This window comes from Artibeus jamaicensis, unplaced genomic scaffold (assembly GCF_021234435.1).
Source record: "Artibeus jamaicensis isolate MK-2021 breed Jamaican fruit bat unplaced genomic scaffold, CSHL_Jam_final scaffold_847, whole genome shotgun sequence".
NCBI lineage: Eukaryota > Metazoa > Chordata > Mammalia > Chiroptera > Phyllostomidae > Artibeus > Artibeus jamaicensis.
The window spans coordinates 10761988-10771888 of record NW_026522057.1 but is presented as its reverse complement, the minus strand read 5'-3'; positions in this window follow the sequence as shown (position 1 = coordinate 10771888).

Here is a 9901-nt window from a genome sequence, read left to right as displayed (position 1 = left end):
CAGTCTCTAGCTGGTGGACCCCCTCCCCGCCGCAACCATTCTCCAACTCCCGGGGGAGCGAAACCCAGCTGTTCCTTCAGGGTTTGCACTTGGAACAACATCCAAGTCTTGCTGAGGATCCCTGAGGCGGGTGGGGGCGGGGAGCAGCTAATTTGAAAGCCTAACGAGTAAAGGAGGAACATCTTTATGGATCATCAATTTGAAGATTTGGGAAAAATAATATTTTGTATTAAAACAAACAATAATATGCGTGTGATCTGCATAGAATACAACTTTTGCATAACATATAAAGATAAAACTCAAGAAATGCCCTACTTGCTTAAAGCAAGTTCAATACCCTCACATTTCTAAGCCCTGGGGTCCCATTTTCTTTTCCCTTTCTTAAAGAGTGCTAGGAGGAGAAGTTTGGAAAGCCCTGGCCCTGGCTAATGTCTGACCCAAGAAATCGCCTCCATTCAGCAAACATTTCTGGAGTGCCATATTTGTGTAAGCGTGGGGTGGGGGTGGGGTGGGAGGTGGAGCAGGAGAGCAGGAGAAAGAGTAATAGGAGACCTTGTCTTCTATGCCAGATGGAGAGGGGATTTGAGGTAGAAGGGACAACATGTGCAGAAGCATAGAAGCATGAAAGGGGAGGGCACATTAGGGAGAAGTGCAAGTAGTTCTGTAACTATTGGGGGTGGTTTGGGGAGGGGCTTGGGTGAGGTAGAGGGTGTTGAGGGTCACTGTACCAGATTTCCTGAAAGCATGGGGCTTTCGAGTAGGGACATGACCTGGTGTGTTGTGGGTTTCAGGAAGTCAAGGAGATGCTCATCAGAAAGGTGAGAGCTGAGACCCCTTCTGCTGTGTCTGCCTGTCTGTATGCAGTGTTCCTTACACAGTACAGGTATGTGGCTGAATAAATGCAGCAGAGGTGTGGACTGCAGGAAGAGACCTGGACTGGGGCATGGCAGTGGGTAAGGAAAGAAAGTTAGGGTACTGAAAGTGTAGACACTATGGCACTTGTAATAAATTGGATATGGAGGTGAGAGAGAGGGAGGTATGGAGCGTTGCTCCCTGGCTTCTGACTTCTACAGCCAGGCCTTCACTGGAATGCAACTTTGTTAAGTTACAATTTAACAAACAGCTGGAAGCGTATGTCTCTACTGTTCATGTGTCCTCCAGCACACTGTCACCTGGTCCCGTGTCTCTGTCATTGCCAGAAACATTTGGTTGCTCATGCAGCAGTGATGCCTCATCTTTTCCTTGCAGTCGAAGGAAGGCCCAATTCCGTTCAGGTGGTTCCCTTTTCCATGTGGCTAAGGGAAGGCTGACCCCAGCCCATTCCAGGAGTGAGTCCCATTTGGTCCAAGTCCATTGTGAAGGTCACATGCCTCTTGTCAGTGATGCTTTGGGCTTGGACATGAGGCAGGTCTGGCCTGAAAAACCAGAGGGGAAGCCTGTGCTGGGGAAGGAGCTTCTGGAAAGGATCTCTTCACTTTAAAAAAGTCTGTCTACCCCCTTTGCTGCACGTGGATATGGTTGGTGGTGATGCTTGGAACTGCAACAGCCATCTCGCTCCCAGTCTGAGGATGCGGCCACCACGTGACTGAGTCCAAGAGAGCCCTAAGGAGGAGGAGCTGGTGCTCTGATGCGGAGCCTCGACTTTTGGGTCTGTGAGATGGTCCATCTTGTCGCTTAACAAGTTTAATAGCTGTGTGCTGTCACTTAGCAACCACAAGAATTCCAAGTGACATACTGATACGTACCTCCATTTTTTTTGTAAAGAGGGCAGAGTCTAAATTATTGAATTATTTGAAGTGAAATAAAGAGAAAAGGCTTCATTTACCCAACATGTAATCCATCCATCTCTTCTATAGCAACATAGTAGCGGGAAAAATGGCTGGGCAGCTAGGGACTTCACTTTCCAGATGCTCTTGCAGTTGCGTGTGGCTTCCTGACTAAGCCCTTTTCAGTAGAATGTAAATAAAATAGTCCTTAAGGCATTAGGTTTTTGCTTTTCCCTGCTCCATTTCCTCTTCCCTTCAGTTGGAACACAGATCTGCCAGGGGCCTGGTTTCAATACTGCTTCACTGGGGCCGACAGAGCAAAGATATGAAAGGAGTTGGGTTTCCGAGTGACTACATGGTGTGGAGCCACCTACCAGTATGGACTAGAGTGTGAGAAATAAACTTCCATTTTCTACAATGGCTTCCATTGGAGTCATTGTGTTTGAGGTCTTTGTTGCAGCACGTTAGCATTCCTGTGTGTGTTATTCTCTATCTGTTTTGAGAGAGGCTGTGGTACTGTTTAATGGTGTGGTGTAAAAACCTCTCAGTAGCTGAGTTCTTCTTAATATCTAGCTCCAGTCTCCTCCAAGGCGTATGGAATATGGTTTCCTCAGGCTGAAAGTCGCAGCCTATTTGACTTTTCATAATACTTTCCAGCTTTTCGCCTTTCCACCCTTCAAACCGTTCTTCTCCTGACCATCTCAGTTGTGAAAGAAAAACCAAAAAACGACAACAACCAAACAACCACAGGCCCAAAATGGCGTCACTCATGCTAAAAGCCCAGGATACCAGACCTAACTTTAATACCCAGTTTAATTGCAGCTCCAACTGCTCCCAGAAACATAATCAATCAATCCGGAATTTTCTGGTCAAGCACCAGTAAGGCAATGTGCTCCACGGCCCTCTCCATCCCCCCATATAAAGAAGAGGCAATCAACACAACCAAAACCTTTCCCCTCCCTCCCTTCAAAGAAAAGACATCCAGGCCCCCAAATAATCCTCTTTCTTTCACTAATAGAAAAAAATCCCCGTTTTCCTCCGCTCCTTCCTATGAAACCCTCCATTCTGTGCAGCTCCTTCCGGCTGCTCAATGGGATGCTGCCCAGCTCACGAATTGTCTAATGAAGCCAATTAGCTGCTCACAGGTACTCAGCTGAATTTCTATTTTAACCCAATTAAGATGCATAGCACTGCACTCAAACTATTGGCTATAGTTAAGTTTGCCAAGTCATTGCTCTTTCTGGATCTGCCCCCCAGCCCGCGGTTGAGGGGCCTAACACTCGGAGATCCTGCCTGCCGTAAATGTCTCCGCCCCCATTCACATGCTTAAACCGGTAACATCATGGAGGTGTTTTTGGAAAAACAATCCAAGAGATATTGTTGAGTGAAAAAAAAAAAAGGGAAGACCCAAACACACAGATGCGTACTCACACATGAACACACCCAGTCACGCACATGTGCGTTATACATGGAGCCAGAATCTGTAGAACACTAGCAATTTTAAATGTGTTTCTATATGGGCTAGGATTATGGAGGAGGGCTTCAATGTTTACATTGTATATCTCTGTTTATTATGTGATTTTGTATTCAGAAAAAAAGACAGTAGGTTCTTATTATTTATGGATTCTGCATTTGCAAACTCCCTTACTGCTAAAATCTACTTGCAGCCCCCACACCGATGTCTGAGGTGTTTTTGCAGGCATTTGGGGATGTGCGCATGCACAGAGTGGTGAAAATTTACAGTTGCCAAGCACACACGTTCCCAGCTGAGGTCGAGCCAGGTGGCCTCTGCCCTCAGCTCTCAGGCTGTAAACAAGTGTCCTTTCTGTGGTCTATTCAGTGTCATGCTTTTCTCATTTTTGTGCTTTCTTGTGGTGATTTTGCTATTTAAAATGGCCCCCAACTGCAGTGCTGAAACCCTGCCCAGTGTATCTAAGCATGAGAAGGCTGTGAGGTGCCTTGGGGAGAAAAGATATGTTTTGGATAACCTTCATTCAGGCATGAAGTATCGTGCTGTTGGCCACGAATTCAATGTTAATGAATCAACAGTATATATTAAATAAGGTGTTTTTTAAAACAGAAATGTGCATAAAACAAGGTTGTGTATTGATAGGCTGGTGAAAACGTGGCCAGAGGCTCACAGGAACCCTGTCTTTCCTTAAGGGCCAATGATTCAGTATTTGCTATTTCGGTCTTTAGGGCAACTTTATGGAACAGAACTACTGTGAATAATAATGAGGTCCGACTACATTTAAAACTGTCATGCCCAACAGCATCCACAGGTAAAAGGTACCAACGCCCACATCTCTTTCCATCCAGGTCACATTATCTCAGGTCTGCTCAAGGGGAGTGGGGCAGGGAGAACAGTGAGCCACTCCCGTGTGCCAGGCACTGGGCCAGGTGCTTCATGGTGGTCCTTTTGTTTCATCCTCCCAACAGCCCTCTAGACCTTTTTTTTCCTCCCTGTTTGCAGGTGAGGAAACTGCAGCTCAGAGCAATGACTTGACTTGCAAACCGGCACAAGGCTTCTCCCCGCCAAGCTGCTGGAGAAGATTCCACAGTTGTGGGAGGGCCATATCCGGGCCCTCATTTCATCCAGCGGTCTTTGTAAACGGTCCGGCTGGGCTCCCTCTCCTTTGCAGTCCTTTGCCTGTCTCCTGAAGCGCCAGAGGCACACCCTGCTCCTTCCTCCGCGAGGGGCCTTGCCTCCCGCTTCTGGAGACAGCAGAGCTCCTCCAGGGGGAGTTCTCAAGTTCCAGGCCCCTTCAACCTATCAACTTATCCATAGAAACGCCTCCAGTCCTTTGTGAAATGAGGCAGCGTAAAATAAACCTATGCATGAAGTCAGCGCATTTATGCCTTTATCCATCCTCCTCACCCCCTGTCCTCTAGTCTGAAGGTGAAGCGTGCCTTCCGTTCCAAACTCATTCCTCCACCTGGGCACTGGTCTCCTCTGGGACTCGACTTTTACCCCCACCTCTCCTCTGTATTTTCACCTCCTTCGCCAGCAATAGTTACTTTCCCTCCACCTATGAACCTGCTCAAGTTTCTCTGAACACAGCACTCCTTCCAGTGCCTCCATCTTTAGCTACCACCTCATTCCTCCCTTTCTCTAGCCTGGCCTCTCGAAAGAATGGTCTGCACACCCCCCCGCCGTTCATCAGCCACCGCAATCTGGCTCTGTTTCACCGCACTCTCTAATAATCTCCTAATTGCCAATTAAAGATACTGCTAATGCACAGTTGCTGCTGCGGAAAAACAAAATACGGAGAAACATTCAAAGGAAATTTGAAATATTCATGATTCCACTGCCTGGAGAGAACTACTGTTAATACTTGGTTTATATTCTTACAGACCTTTTTTACATATTATACATGTTCGCGCGCGCGCGCGCACACACACACACACACTGACACACACGGGGGACGAGGGGAAGGAGGAAGGGGAGAGGGAGAGGGGAATATTTTCTAAAGGTAGAAATGAGTTCACTCTCTAAATCATTGCTTCTCAAAGCACGGTCCTTGAACCACATGTGTCTTAGCATAGGTTCTTCCAAGGGCTGACCTTGAGATAAGGACTGGGGTTTAAAATAGTTTATTTGGGAGGTGTAAGTAATACTACTAGGCTACTGGGAAGGTGACACAGGGGATTGGAGGCAGCTCCATAAGGCTGCACTAGTGAGCCAGCTAGCCCAGGTGGCACCTGGAGATTTCTCATGCAGGGAAACTCCAGAAAATGGTGCAAAACACGTGCCTCTGAATGATCCCACCCAAACGGTGAGGGAGCTGAGCGTTCATTCACACACCATCTCTGAGTGTTGAGTCTGTCCTGCAGCCCTTATGAATGTGACGCGTACAGTCACGTTTCTGCAGTTCTGGGGAAAAGCCCCCTCAGCCATGATGCAGATACTGGTGGCTGGAAGCACTGGGAGCGCACGACCGGCCTGAGGGACGAGGGCAGGGCAACGGCAGTGTGAGTTACAGTGCATCCCTGGCCGCCACTCAGACCAACTTGCACGCCACTGTAAGTTTTGTATCCTGTCACCACTCCCTCGAGGTGGTGGCCAGTCACAGTTCATTTTTAATAGAAGAGGAAGAAGACAATAGGAGGGGCGGTGGAACAAGCTACAGACCCCACTGCTGTAGTTGGTCCTGAGGCTAACTGATGCTCACCCTCTCTTCTCTACATCCATTCCAGATGCCCCTTGCCTGGGCCAGCTGGCGTCACTTACCCCTGCCAGCTTGGTGACTCCTTCCTTTGCCTCCTGGTCTACTCATATGAAGAAATCAAAATTGTCAGGGGGCGTACATAATTTTAACTTTAGTAAAACTACTACTGTGTCCTCTGGTAGAAGTGTTTTCTCCCTACCCTCTGGGAACGAGTCTCTCTAGTCCAGCAGAGCCTGAGGCTTTGGGGACAAAGAGCATAAATTTACCAGGTGAGTCATGGGGAATAAAGTAAGAGGAACTACTTCCCTGGTTCCCAGACCCGTGTATTTTCCTGATCATGGATATAGTACATATATAATGACTATTTGCTTAAGGTACATAAATACATCTTAAGAAGAGCACCCCAACCTTATCTTCAAGCTGATACTTTAGTTATACCTCCAAGTGATGATTACCACATTTTCTCAGAATGGCAGCTTTTGGTTGATGTGAGACACATAGTTGGACCAGTGGGTAGTATGGTTATGTCCACGTTTTCTCCATGGTCGTGCCATGGGAGAATCCCATGGTAATGAATTAGGTTCTCTGGGAGTCTTCAGCTAGCAATGCTAGCTGAGACAGCGTAGACTGAGAAAGCAATCCTGTATCAATCCCACGATCTCGTGGAGGAATCCTGGCCCCTCTAGGATGGTTGGGTCCATTGTAATCAACCTGTCACCATGTGCCTGGGTGCTCTCCTTGAGGGATGGTACCATGTCCATCGCTCAGCATCAGTCTTTGCTCTGATAGACTGGGCACTGAGTTGTAGTAATACCTAGACCACCTTGGATGAGAGGGAGCCCTGCTGTTGGACATGCATGGCTTCCACCCTTGCATCCATGGCTACTTGGTTCACTGGCCCTTGGTGCGTGCTTAGAGTAGGCTGAGGTAACAGGGTGTCTCCTTTCAGTTGAATGAATCATCCTGTCTGCCTGGTCACTCAGTGCCTTCTCTGCAGTGGGAACTCTCTGGTGGCCATTGAAATGAGACAGAGATCCATCCATTTTATATCTTCTCTCTGAGGTCAATCAACAAGCTTCTTCTCCAGACTTCCTTAACTCTGATTTGTCCGTCCTGCCCTTTGCAAGTTCCTGATTAACCAGCCAGACTATTCTCACTACCCAGGAGCCTTTTCTTAGGCCACTTCTCCTTTTGAACCAATTGAGGTCTTAATGCACTGCTTGCAGCTCCACCTCCTGGGAGAATTTCCCCTTTCCACTGTCATGCAGGACACTCCTATTGTGCTAACCTGTCTATAAACCAGGCCCAAGCTTCTTCCTCTTTGGCAGCCGGTCATAAGGAAGCCCCCATGAGTTCACAGGTGCGAGCTGAGGGAGAGGCTCCAGTGCAAACTGGGTGATAACATGGGGCCTGGCCTGGCTTGGGTAATTTGTCTGTGACCTCTGGTTCTGTTCAGGCCTGATCTTGAAGGTCTCGTTTCTATCCTGTCGCATCTGTCTCACTTTGACTTGGTGGATCTGGTAGTACACGGCTTATGATGGGAAGCTTGTTACACAGTCAGTAGATTTCCTATGGTCAACTACTCAATCTCTGTTAGAACGCAGTAGCTCACCAGGTGTTGGTTTTCAGACACTGAATGCTTTCCTGTCGGAGAAAGCATGCCCTGGCTACAGAATCCTAGAGGTCTGCACCAAAATCCTCCTGTTGGGGCTTGCCAAAGGTTCCATGTGCACCCTTAGCTGGTATGAATACTTCTATCACCAGGGCATCTGAACATTGGATTGGGGCAGGTTCCGCCCATGAGATACGTGCTGTCTCCAAAATCTGGAGGTCTACTGAGTGCCTCTTTCTTGGTGGTAAGAGACACAAGGTACAATTACTTGCCCATTACTTTGGAGGGAGATGTCTTATTTCTTAGACCATGTCCTTAAAATTTTAACTGTTGTGTTAGATCCCAGAATCTTTTTATCTCCCATTCCCTTGTGTGTGTGTCTGAAAGGGGACCCAGACTACTTGCCACTTCCTCTTCCCCAGGTCCGGTTAACATGATATCACCGAGACAGTATTCTGCGAAACCCGTCTGAGGTTCTGAGGGATGGCAGGTGTACGAAGGACATTAGCATAGCTCTGGGGATAGCCCATGAACAAATACTGCTGCTTGTTCCAGGTGAATGCAAACTGCTCCTGATCATTCTTCCTGAAAGTGACTGGGGGAGGGGTGGGGGGTGGCAAATGCATTTGCTAGGACAGTTGCTACATACCGAGTTCCAGAGGTTCTCTTGGTCTGTTTTAGTAAAGACACCACAGCTGGCACAGAAACTGCAATAGAGGCTACTGCTTGGTTAAGTTTAGGGTAGTACATCATCACCTACAATGACCTATCTTTTTAAAACAAATTTTAAGTTTTGTGGTGGCCAGTCTGGTGAATTAAATGAGCATAGCATGGGGACCATCAATCCTGCATTCTCTAGGTCTTTGAGGGCGGTGATGACCTTTGCCACTCACCACGGGGTGCAGTATTACTTCTAACTTACTCTTGTGGGGTATGCGTGCAAGATTTCAGATGCTTCCACGTGGCCTTCCTGCCTTTATGGCTCTTTCTGTGTAGATTAAGAAACCAGTGTGAGGTTTCTACCAGCTGCCAAGTTTATTCATCCCAATTAAGTATTTAGAGATGGAGAAATGATGACAAGAGGGTCTGAAGATCCGATGGATCCACCGTGAGATGGGCTTTGGCCGAGACTCTCTCATCTTGTCCAATGTGATCCTACTTTTACAGGAGGGATCATAGTGACATTTTTTTAAAAGAGATTTTATTTATTTGTTTTAGAGAGATGGGAAGGGAGGGAGAAAAACACCAATGTGCAAGAGACACATCAGTTGGTTGCCTCTCGCACGCCCCCAATTGGGGACCTGGCCGGAAACCCAGGTGTGTGCCCAGGCAAATCGAACCTGTGACGTTTCGGTTTGCAGGCCAGTCCATTGAGCCACAGCAACCAGGACTATAGTGGCATTTTGGATGCCTTGATATTAATGTCAGCCCAGACCCCGAATCCAACAGACATAGAAACATTTGGAGATTCTTCACTCCCCAGTGTCCTGTCCCTTTGGGGAAAGAGTCAGGGAATCGATTCTGCATGTCCTTACTGCCGCGTGGCACAGTCCTTTCCCAAAGGAACCCAGTCTTTCCTTCACACAGTGGGCTCTGGGTCTGAGGACTGGCTTACGCACAGAAAATAGGTGGGGGATAGTGATTTTCCATTGTGACGGCTACGTCAGCCTTCAGACCACGTGCCCTTGATTTGTTTTGATTATATTGGTCAGTAATACCGTTGCTGCTTGCCTGTCAATTTCGCCCCTAAGATCTCCGAGGTCTGCTAGCTATTCCTCGGGTCCCTGTGGGTAAGGGCCATTCGGTTGGCTTTCCATCCACCTTCCTCTGGTGGTTAAGTGCTGCCACCTGGCCTCTGCTGTTCCAGAATTCTCTTGTCACCATTAACAAACGCCAGGGAGTGCAGTCCCACAGCAACCTCCCCTAGTGCCCCTAGCAAGGACAGCCACTGACCCTGCTGTGGCCACCACTTCACAATATATGGATCTCAAGTCACTATGCTGTGCACCGGAACCTTATACAGTGCAGCGTGTCAATTATATCTCAGTAAAACTTGGGGGGGGCAAAAAAGTAAATGAATAAAATTGAAGCAAGTATCTCATAACTCACGCAAAGAGGGTATTTTCCCCCAGATTTATGCTTCACTTTGACCGTGAAGAATAACCTGTGGGGTTCTCTGTGAAATGTAAATTCAGCTGTAAGCCTCGCTTCTCTAGACAGGGAGAATCCTGGTATCATAGCGGAAATTTAGGATGAGATTTAATTGATAGCATTATTTTTATTCATGTTCTCAATGAATAAAAATAGTTTAAAAAAAGGGGAGCTCCTTCTAGTTCCTAGATGGAATGCTCCCT